Genomic DNA, 12,343 nt, shown 5'->3' with positions numbered 1-12,343 from the left:
CGGAGGTGCGGCGGCTTTCCAATGAAAAGGCCTGTTTGCGCTGGAAATCATCATTAAATGTATTTTTTTTGTCAATTTGCTGTCTGGCACTGGCGGACTACAAATTGTACTGTAAATTATAATTTGCAATATACAAATCTATGTAAACAAATTAAGCATGCATTGGGTATGTTTTTGTTTCTTACATGCTTTCTTCTTTCTCATATGATTGCTGTGTGCAGATCACGGTTCTGATCATTGTCAGTGATGTTTTTTGGGGAAGTTGGAATAGGTCAGCGTACGGTTGCGTATCCTGGAGTTGACTGAAAATACCGGCCCTCACTAACCCACTCTGCTCTCCTGTAAATTAGGTTGCTTTGTAGGTATTCACCTTAATTAGACAAAGATTCTACTATGAAATACTATTTGAGAAAATACAAGCAATATATGTGGTCCAATACTTGGGTGGGATTAGGATGAGGTTGTTTTTTTTTTTTATCTGCCAGTATGAGAGGCACACATCCCTGGAAACTAACCAAAACAGAGGCGTTGAAAGTTCCTGCAGCAGTCAATTTCTTAATCTAATCCTGGGCTGGTTTTGAACAGACTCGAGCAGCGACTTACTGGGGAGAATACAAATTGCTTGATGAAATGAAATGAATTTCTTGATGCTAGGTTATCTTCGACAGATAATTGCTAAATCCTCTGGCTGCCTCGTTCAGCAGAAGGTAGACAGAGGATGGATGTGGCTTGCATTAGGACCACGCTGCCTGTGTCTGTGGGGAACTCGTATTTAGACCTGACTGTTGCTCAGAAAGTCGTATAATCTCTCAGGTTTTTTAGCTTGTGTTGGCGACAGCGGGGAAACAGTCCAGTGCTGATATGAAAGAAATGTTGCATGCTTTGACTTTACATAGCATAAAGGTATGAAAACTATTCTCCAAAAGACTGAACCTCATCAGTTTTTATTGGCGATGGGCCTTCATTTGCCTCATAAAACCAAGACCATTAACAAAACCTAAAACCAAACAAATGTTTGTTTTTTCAAACTCAATTTTTCTGTCATGTTTTGAAATAACTTTTTATCTGCGAATCATATAATAATCTGACAGTTAATTAGGCATATCTTACCTGTCTGAAGTAAATTATATTCTGTTGCTGCAGAGGCATTGATTTGACTCTGAGATCATTATAAGGGTTTATTATAATTTATTATATTATAGTTTGCTGTACTGTTGAATTATATTTCTTATTCTATGGAAGGGCGTGTGCAATATTTTGTCCACCCCTTTGTCAATATTAATGTGACTGAACATTCTGCATATTAGATGGATGTAGATAGAAGTCAGATATTAATGTTCTGGAATTACTTGACGTTGTCTTTCTACATTTGAATTGATGGCTTTCATTTTAACAGCCATTACAACATGTACCCCCTTGCTCATAAGAATTCACCACAGACCCTTCATGGAGACCATAAGGTTAGGAGCATTGTGGCATATTACAGACATTAATCTCACAAGAAAATGATGTATTGATCTCTGGTGCACCACAGGTGGATCATGAGATGACCTCTGATACATAATTTAGCAAATTCCTTCCAGACTCTTCAAATAGGAAAGTGAAGGGTAAGGCTTTACAGGTGGCTCATTGTTTGTAACTAAACCACAGCAAATGACACGTACTGTCAGTCACAGTGACACAACAAACATCCCCAACATGTAAAAGCTTTTTACCCATTTCCTGAATATCACATATGTTTATATGTTATATGTTTGTTCCTAGTAAGCATTTTTCAAAGCATGCCATAGGTTTTAGATTCAGGAAAGCATTCTCACCACCTTTCAGCTAGTGCAGATACTGTTCATATCTGTGCAGTATGTAAAGTCAGCATGCAGAGACTTGAGAAGTTTTTGAGATACAGTACATAATCCATCACAATAAACATCATGCTTTCATTTTTGGTGCATGCTAATGGCACTGCAGACTGAAAAGTGCAGATAAAAAGAAAAAGTCTGCTGGTCCGCTGTGTTCATGTGCAGGAGAAAAGTTTCAAATTCTTGATATGAGGACCAGCTGTTACATAACATGACATTCCCAACAAAATCATTTTGCAAAGAGTGGTGTGTATTTGGAAGGTGCATTCAAAAATACCTTTCTGTTCAACAGCCAACACATCTTAGATGCCGTACAGTCGTTTACAGACTGGACAATACACTGCTCGACTTTTCAGATAAAAGTCACCACAACTGCACAGAAAAGATGCAAGATGATTTATTTGATGTATTTCAAGTTAACCAGTCAAATATTCTTGTGCTTAAAAAAAGAAAAAAAAATACTAGAAATTGAAATGTAATTCAAGTATATTAGTCAAACAGAAGCAGTTCTGATTTATCACTTCTTATGGAAGTGACAAATATGCACATGTGGTCATTTTACAGTGTTTGAATTAGCAAAGAGAAGACGCCGTTCTGTGTTGCAGCCACACATTGTGATCCTGGGTGACAATACACATTTTACATCAAGACCTTGCATAATGCAGCTTAGACGGACTTAAGCATGAGAATTTTTTTTTTTACAGTATCAGCCATAGCTGGGCTCGTCAAACCCAGCAGGGCTAGCAAGATAAATGAATGCCACAGTGACCCCTGGACTCAGGTTTCCACTCTGCTCCCTTTTCACAAGGGAAGTCTCTGCCTCTTCCATGCAAAGCAAAAAAAAAAAAAAAAAAGATACATCAGTGCCCTAGAAAAATTGTAATTATTTCAGTGGGTGGAGAATCCCAGTGAGGAAAAAAATCTCATTTCAGCAAGATAGCAGACCTCCTGTGAAATATGTCTCTCCCTTTCAAAAGCCAGGCAAATTGGGACAGTGAAGACCAGGTGCCACATGGGGAAGGAAAACATTGTAATCTGATACTCATTTATGATTGCAACACAAAACGTCCAGCACATGTGACTTCTGAATGCTGTTTTTTGGACTCGGAGAATCCATCATTTTGTCTTTCATTTCTACATGTATTCAAAGCTTTCAAAGACACCTGTTAATATGCTGCATATGACACATGGGCCATACATTTTTGTTATTTCATATTATTACATTACATTACATCATGTTATTTGTTAAAACCCGGTTTTACTTTAAAATACATGTACCTAAAGCGCTGCTGCCGTCTATGGATACAAAGACCATCATAAAATCTGACTCATAACTGCCTTTAAAGTAAAGCCTGTATATGAAATCACTTTGAAGGATCTCTGAGGATATAAGAATTTCAGAAGAGGATCCTGAAACTTTTTCCATCTAAGAGTGGCCATCGGTTTGCTTTAAGCAGAGCTTAAGTGAACAAAGAGGAGTATAATGGTCTTCCTTGGTGGAATCCTGCAGCGATGGACAGTGGACTTTAAAATTTAGCTGAGGATTAGAGTGGGATTAATAAAAGTACGGCGGATAAAAAGGAGGAGCATGTGAGCCGAGATGCCTCTGTTGTACAGTGTTGATATTCACGAGATGTTCTTTAACAACTCCCAGCTGTAAATCACAGATGCAAGGATTTGAAAATCTCTTGGTCTCCTATGAACAGAGACTTAGACGCCACCGTTTTATTATTCATATGCTGATTAAAAACATGTTGCCATGTGGTGATTATGTATTTGAGTGAAGCGCTATGGTACGAAGCTAAGATCCTGGGTTTTTATTCTCCAGCAGTTGTTGCTAAGTGTTGGACAACTAATCTAACAGAACTGGCATGTTTAAAATGTTTTTGTTCATATAGTTAAATATTAACAATATTACTCACTGCTGCATTTTTGAAAAGCAGTGAAGCTTCATGTCTTCATCTCTGAATGTTGAAGGTGCCTCAATCCTAACAGGTTTACTGAGACTGTGTGTTGGCCTACTGTAAGGTGTTATAAGTAATGCAAGCTTTAACCTACATGCTCTCCTTCTCTGCAATTCGCAACAATTTTAAGGTCTGTGTCATTTTGTCTGTTGTATTTTGGTCAGAAAATCACCTGCCTGAAAACAATTAGCTTTAAAGCTGTTCTCCTCAGGTCTGGAGGATAAGCTGTGCCAGGTAATTCTGGTCTTGTTCACCTTCCCCTGCATATGAAATGCCACCTTTAGGCCCTTTCCCCATTATGGAGATCATGTAACAGTCCTTAGTATGGAGGGCAACACACTTCGGCAACATTAAAATCACCCACTTCAGGCTCACTGATGCTTGGAAGTGTTGTACGTGTAATATTTTCCACTTGCCCTGTGACGTTTGATTCAGTGTTTGTGTGTTGGGTTGTTACAGCACCAGTCTGTCCTTTTTAGTCGAAGTCAAAGGCCCTGCATGTCTTGTTTGTTAAATCTGATTGTTTCTGACATTTAAGGGCCAAATGGTTGTTTGGAGACAGCTGTTGCACATTGTTCACTTTGTTCTTTATTTTCTTTATTTATTTTGTCTTTGGAAAATAGAATAACATTTGAACTGGCATTTATGTATTATATAAAAGGCCTGGCTGGCCTTACTTTCAGTACTTTGATATTTTAAAGCAGGTTTGATGCAATCTCTTCTGCTTTCGGGAATGACAATGCTGCTGTCGCTGTAAGAGTTTATATTTCCCAATTTCTTCTGGTTTTAATGTTGCACAGAGTATATTGAAATAGGGCATCTCCCTCATAAGAACCGTCTCCAAACTAGGGGAAAATATTAATCAAAATCTGCTCTGCGCTCACAGAAATAATCATGAACTGTTAAATAAGATATATATCAGACTGAGAACAAAGGCGGCACAGAATCAGAAAAGAGACAGTTTTGTTCTCTAGAGGGGGGCACCGCTAAACTGTGATATGGATTAGAAAAATATTCCCACAACACAGATGGTTATCGTGGCATTATTAACTGGCTAATGACTTTTTGTCTTTCTGGCTGTTTGCTTTTTCTGGCCTTGTTTCAGGATGGCACTTCATTGAACAAATAAATGTAACTGCGTGAGCCTCGTGCTTTATCCACTGGGCGTTCGCTAAGGGAATTATCAGAGCATATTGAATTCATAGATCATTGTTGCTAGCTGGGGGCTTCAAAGTATCATTAATATTCTGATTCTGGAGATCTGTGAACTACTTCTCTCATTCTTTCTCTGTTATTACAGTGTTGTTCCCAGGTTGAAAAGCGACTCTGCTGGAGATTTTAAATAACTTTTTGTCTGCTGACTTTCAAACATACCTAAGATAAAAAAAGCAAACAATGTTTTATTTTGTCTTGTCAGAATACAACTCATTCAAATGCAATTATTTCCAAAGCCGATGCTTTTGTTTGTAATCAATGCATTGATCACATTTTTCCATGTGCTGTTATGTCTTAATGAAAAAAGTTAGGCTGACTCACTTGGGAGGATCTACTGAGGATCAGTAGCTGTGACTGTGCAGTTTGTCAGATTTATGTCGACAGGATTTTCCTGAGCTTTTTGTGGGGATTAGAATTGATTAACAGTTAGAGGTTCGAAGGTTTCTTTTTTTTTTTTTGAAACTACTTTTGTGAAGAAAGACCTGTGTTAAGACAAGGGGCACAGGCATCCCATGATAAAGCACCCCAACAGAAATGAATGGAAAGAAAGTATTGTTAAAAAATTCTGAACTAAGTGAATGTTGCTCGGATGAAAGAAGAAGAGCTTGTTGGAGATGATATATTCCTTTTAGTGTTTCTTTTTGGAATTTATGTCTCGCTAATGACCGAGTTGAGTCCAAACCTAGTTTCCCACTGTGCACGGGGGTGCACAGGGGTACCTGGAGTGTCTAAATTCAACATGATGAAAGTCAACTAACATCCTGTCTATAGTGATGTGTGCGTTGGCCTTTTCAAAATGCAGACTAATAGCAGTGGTTTTATTTGTTTTTGTCAGTATGCTGTTGCTCACTCACTGTTAATGCCTTTACAATAACAGCTGACACATTTGTGGGTCATGAATGAAACTTTCATAGGTGCTCAGTGACTCAGTCTCTTGCATGGGAGGACTAATAAATACGACGAACAAACAGACAGAAACATACTTCATTGTTTTTGGCCTTTGAAAAACACAAAATGAACAGGAAGAAGAGGTTTGGACCTTGCTAGTACTACTTTGTGTATTGTTTTTCAGAACCACATTATTTGTTGTACATCAGAGCTGTGCAGATATCAGAAAATTATGCACACCCTCCTGTGGCTGTGTGATATTATTAGTTCTCATTGAAAATGAAGAAAATTGTGAAATCCCTATTAATAATTTCTGTCTCATCTCAAAATGTACTATGGACCTCTACCTAGAAATGAATAATAGATACAGACTATATAAAATGTAAACATGAACAACCAAAAACAAAGATCTACTAAATTTAAACACCAAACCAATGATAAGTCTGACAACAACTGCACAGAACAATTTGTAACATATCCCTGATCCAAAGTGCTAAGAAGTGGTGATGAGACAGGATTGGTGTTGATCCAATTGAAATGTCAGTTTTCAACTCAAAAAGTGCATCTTCACCTATTCTGCTGAGGATCAGGCCTAACTTTGATTCAGTCCATGTCAAAGATGGCTTTACCTCTTTCTTAATCTTCAGACGCTCTGTGACACTTCTGATTCCCTTTGAAATTCCATTAACATAGATGTGAGCTCAACCCTTGGCTGTGGATGCTAAGGCTCTTAAATTTGGGAAGGGAGGGGTGGAGCAGAGGAGGGTCGGTGGTGGGGGAGTTCACTTTGACTTTCATCACACTCTCTGGCTTTGCTTTTCCCCATTAATCTGTCAAAGGAGAGAAGAAGACATTTCTACAAGCAACAAGCTTCCATCTTTCAATACGTTGATGATGGCTCCCTTGTACTCATCATCGGTGGTATTTTGTTGCGAGACGTTGGATTAAGTCAAGTGGCAGCTTACATGTCCATTGCTTTGTGCTGCTTTACTCAAATAATCTCTCACAAAGGCCACTTTTCTTAGAAGATTAAAAGTGGAATGTCTCCTCAGCTGTTCACTCACTGACGATATGCTGTCCCGTGTCACTTTGTGACATTTCATTGATGCACATGCAGCCCCTGCCCTCTGTAGAAGTATGTGAAGTCTTCAAACGGTGACCAAATGATTAAATGTATCGCTGGCAAATTGGTCATAGATCCAAAAATGATTAAAGAGAAAATTAATTAACCCAATTGCCTCAGAATCGAACAAATTATTTTCTGTTTATAAACTGGTGTTTATTTGGATGTGCTGCAAAAGTAGAGCAGCAGAGACACTCTGACTGACAGTCTACAGGCAGCTGATGTATGTTGCTGCTGCAGCTGTTGGTGCTGCCTTTTATAGTTATGTGAACTATAAATATAGGCTAATTAATACATTTAAGCTCGGCAGTTCTGCTCCTCAGCTGTATATTTGAAGAGCCTCATTTAATCTTAAAGTCATATAAAGAAGTCTCAGCCTTTATTTAACGAATGGAAAAAGGCTCTGATACAGTCCTTAAATTACTAAACAAAAAAATACAAAATGGGGTTTGGAGATTTTCTAGTCAGTGCAAACCGCACAAGGACATCGACTGTTAAAGCCAGGTATTGTGCAGGAAGATTGAAATAACTAATGAAGGTGTCCATCTGTGTATCAAATCTGCAGGATTTGGACAGAGTTGAATGTGATCCACTGCCAACAAGTTGGTCTGAGCAGGAGCACAAGTCAACATAATCCACTGAAAACATGGAGGGTGTTTTGCGTCTGCAATCTGCACGTATCAGTGCGTTTTCATGATTTATTTATTTATTTTCATCATTTATTTATTCCCCCTGGCAGTTGTGTGCCCCGACAGTATCTTAGTGCCCAGAGCTTTCGCCTTCACTGCTCAGCAGCACCTCTGATTCAGGTCTTGGACTAATTTGGAGGTAATTGTGGCAAAACAGATCTGCATCTGCTTTGCATATAAGACAAAAAACAACACAAAAAAACCCCAAAACACATCACTAAGGGTCTGAACTACTTTCAAACATTTTCACCAACTGGTTTTCAAAGCTGTTCTAACATAGAACCCCCAATTATGATTCATGTCTTATTGGCATTATTTTTTTTAAATAAATTCCTATTATGTAGCTGTAGAAAATACTTACAGAAATCTAAATGTTGCACCTTTGCTAGTTAAACGGTGCATAATTAGGCCACAAAGTAAGGTGCAGGGTGCAAAGGGGTTTTAGTCTCTCAATTAATCATAGGTGTGTTTCAGGTGAAATATGAATTAAACCAATCAGAGTGTTATCTCCCATTCCTTTTAAAAGCTCAGGTGTGCCTGCACCTGGCTCTTTGCTAATTAAATGGCAGATTGAGAGGTGATTAGTTTCCAGCAAAGGAAACATTAATTTTTGAGTGGACAATCCAGCAGCAGGCAAAGCTTCCTGAAGTGAAGCAGGTGTGGGAGGATCTTACTGTCTGAATAATGCAAGAAAATGCTGCACCATTGACTTTCAGCCAAGCTTTTGTTGGTCAATGGCATAATCACTGTCTGCTACCTCAAGATAGCAACGTGCAAAGGCATAATACTTGTGAACACACTTGATCTTAAGATGAATATGCCTACGAGTGCCCAGATGAACGGGGGTACATCTGTCACTTACATCACGTGGGTGCTGGCCGTGTAAATGACCACTGACCACTCGGAAACTAGCAATGACATTTGAGCCGCGCTTTCCTCTGCTGTGCACTGCGTATAAGATAGTCTGCTCATGTTAAACCACCCAAACACAACATTATTGCCACAAAGTCATTCAGCTCATTACAGTTTCTCTCACACTTCCTCTTCAGAGACCCAGAAGCCAGAAAGTCAGAGAACTCCGTGCTCTCTTGTTCAACATCTTCCTGTTCATGACTGGATTTTTAAGGAATTAGGCCATCCACATAATCAATCATTCACATGTTGACTTCCATCCTTTACTGATTCCTACTGATTATTATAATAATCAATAATTAAAAACAAACATCAAACCCTAAAAAAGATGTAGGTCAAGCCCTGGCACACTGAAGCTTTACACAGCACACAGGCTATCTCTGCTGTGTCCTCAGTGTCAGGACAGAAATATCACATCACTACAACTGGATCAAAGCCTCGCAGAATATGCAAGTAGGTTTTAGAATAAACTTTTCTCATCTTTGAACACATGGTAGTGACATGCAGTGTAATGAAGGCTACAGGGGAACTATAATGTAACCAGCCCCTTAAATGTTTTAGGAGAAAGCTCTTCAAAGATTTAAAGGGGTTTGAAAAGCAGCCCCTGTCAGTGCATCACTGCAGTATAGTATGGAACAAATATTAAATATGAACGATTCCATCAAATGACAAGAATGTGAGTTCCTCACTCTTTCATTGGTCGTCCCTGAACTTTCCTCTTTGTATTAAACAAGCTAAACCTTCCCTTTTAATTTAACTGCAAGATACAAGCGCATTTTACTCCAACATGTTTGCTCTAAAAGCACATAATGGCAGCTATTGATGACATATTTGTGCAGGCGCCAAAAGCATTGCCTTAAACATGAAGGGTTGTCATTAAAGGATGCTGTGAGGTTTTTTTTACTGCGCAGGTTTTACATGTTGGCTCACTCACTTATCCACTTCCATTCCTATAAAAATCTGAAATATCTGTCATTACATCACATTTTGCTTTCATGTGGTGACATGCTGTAAGTCACATGTCAACAAATTTCACAAATCATGATGAACTCAAAGTCAGATTCAAGGAAGAAACTATTTTCAGTTACTGATATAATATGAGCTGGATAAGACATGACAGTCATGCATGCTGAACTCCACAAAGTTTCCTAATAATAATAATGGGAAACTTTTCTCATAGTGCAGTTGAGGCCATAGAGGCAAGTGCCTGTAAGTATATGCAGTTCCAGTATTATAAGGAATTATAAGCTTTACAGAACAAAACCCGCCGGGGGGGGGGGCTGACTTCCACAGCCTAACTTTTTTTTTTTTTTTTAAATGCTATTACAGCAATTATGAGCAAACTATTGTTGTGCATAGAATAGAGCAGGCAGGAACCGTTCCACTTTTCCTCCCGCAAAAGTTTCATCCGCAGTAATTGTTCTGTTTGTTGTTCTTATCCATGAAATTAGAGCTCGGTGTGTACTTACAGTGCAGGCTCACGTGCCTTAACCACCATTCACAAACTTTACTTGGGTTTCTGTTGGTTATTTCAGCAGCCATGTACTGCTTACAGTACGTTAAAGGAACAAACTCACTTCATACCACAGCATACCCAAACTGTACCCAAACAGTACCAGGCCAGCAGTTCCACTGAAGAAAAAAATGAGTGTGTGTTCACTCAGCAATGCCTCATTTTGAAAATTGCTCAGCAGTTAAGTGTTATTTTAGGACAAATAGGGCAACATTTCAGTGTTTCAGTGCTGCGATCTCACGATTAAATGAAGTTTTCCTCTTTTGTATTTCAGTTTTACATAATATTCCATTCAATTGTTCATTTAAGAAGAATTTTTCAGGTTAACCCATTAATCAGCCAACCTACTCTCAGCCAGCCATCCACCACCTCATGTATTGCTTCATTTTAAACTTGCTGCTTGTCACTTATTGTGCTGAGGTCACTCTGCACGCAGCATATGGATGCGTGTCAAACAGGTCATTGCTCCAGATGTGCATGAGTTTCTCCAATCCCATCGTGTTTTTTCAAGCTGTCAGTTGGGAGATCTGATCACCACTGAAACATATGCTTTTAGAAAGAGCATTGCATGATCAAAATAAAGTTCATTATAATCCAGCAAAAGTTAATTAGGACAGCAACAAATGATAAAAGACGATATGAGGTGAGATAAAGTAAGAAGAAGACAGAGTTTTTTTTTTCTCTTATTGTCTAAAGCTAAATTTTTTAAATCCATTTCGAGACGATGCAAAACTTGGTGTCAAAATAAAGGTCCTGTGTGTTCCTCTTGAATAACAAACAGAACTAACTGCTCAGTATTGTAAACACCATTTATTTTATAAGCATCCATTGGAAAGACAGTGCGATGGCTTCAGGAATATTATTGTTTAGCATAATGTGTGAACTGCATCATAGTGTGGCTGCATTGTACGAGGTACCATCTTAATTCACTGGAACACCCTGCTGTTATTGCTGCATTATCATTTGAGTGCAGTGTGCACACTGTGATCAGGAGCAGGAGGTGTTATTAGTATTTCAGGGCAGGTCTGTGTGTCTTCAAACTTGTTCTGGAGGTCACTTCCAAACTAAGAAGAGAGGTAAAGGAAACAGGAGGACAAATAATGTCACTGGCTTTAAAATGCCTCTGCAGTAAATGTGTCCAATGAACACACAGGAGGGTTCAGGTCATAGCCTACACACACTCTCAGCAAATTACTCCTGTAGTCTGAGTTGCTTAATTGTATTGATTCAGCTGTCTTTTTCTACTTGGGTGTCGATTATTTTGGCCCAACTGAAGACCAAAACAAGTTAAGAGAATTTACAACAAGTTCAAAAACCATGAAGGCATTTTTTTAGACGGCTGTCTGAAAACAAGCAAAGTTGGCTGAACAGGCAAACACATTCAGATGATTGGCCCCGTTAACATCCAGCAACCGCAGACCACTGTGTTACTGTGCTACTGTACCAACTGCTGTACATGTAACCTGTTTGCTGCATACATATTGTTTTCTGCTGTATCTTCATGTGTGTGTGTTTTTGTCTGCTATCAGTAAGGCCTGAAGACATGCAAGTTTTTATTCTTACATTGGTACAGTGCACATGGAAATGAAATACTGAAATTCTTAGTCTTCAAGCATGCTCCAATTGTTGCAGCCATACAGGATAGAATATAACACTGTACTTAGTGCATGGTTTCTGTACAAGGTTAAAACCACAGGGGAAAGGATCATTTTTACCTGCTTGCTGGGAATGCAGCAATGCAATCTGTAAGTGGTGAAGATGCAACCATGTCAAAAGTGATAGTTTGCACAGGCGTGGTACAGTGGGTCGAGTGTTGAGTATGAAGAGTTCCAGGACCTGGTTCCTCAGGGGACGAGTCTTTCAGTCTGTTGTGCTGGTATGCTCTAGTACTCTGGTTGCTAGTCTAATGTAGCTACTGCACTGGGCGTTGATGGCGCTCTCTCTCTAAAAGTTGCAGAGTCCATGCACAAACGTCCTCTGCCTGCAGAGGAGGAAGAGCTGGTGTGTCCTTTTCCTGTTGTCAGTCCAGCAGATAAAATGCTTGTGGTCTTGTATACCTGAAATATTCACACTAATGCTACATTTTTACAATTTGCTCAAAATAAATCAAGCTGTGATGTTGATCATTCTGCTGTATTCCACTTACCAGCCTTCTTCTATGTAATACACCACTCACAGCGTTT

The sequence above is a fragment of the Chelmon rostratus genome, chromosome 14 (genome assembly GCF_017976325.1).
Source record: "Chelmon rostratus isolate fCheRos1 chromosome 14, fCheRos1.pri, whole genome shotgun sequence".
Lineage (NCBI taxonomy): Eukaryota > Metazoa > Chordata > Actinopteri > Chaetodontiformes > Chaetodontidae > Chelmon > Chelmon rostratus.
Note: the sequence above shows the minus strand (reverse complement) of the source record.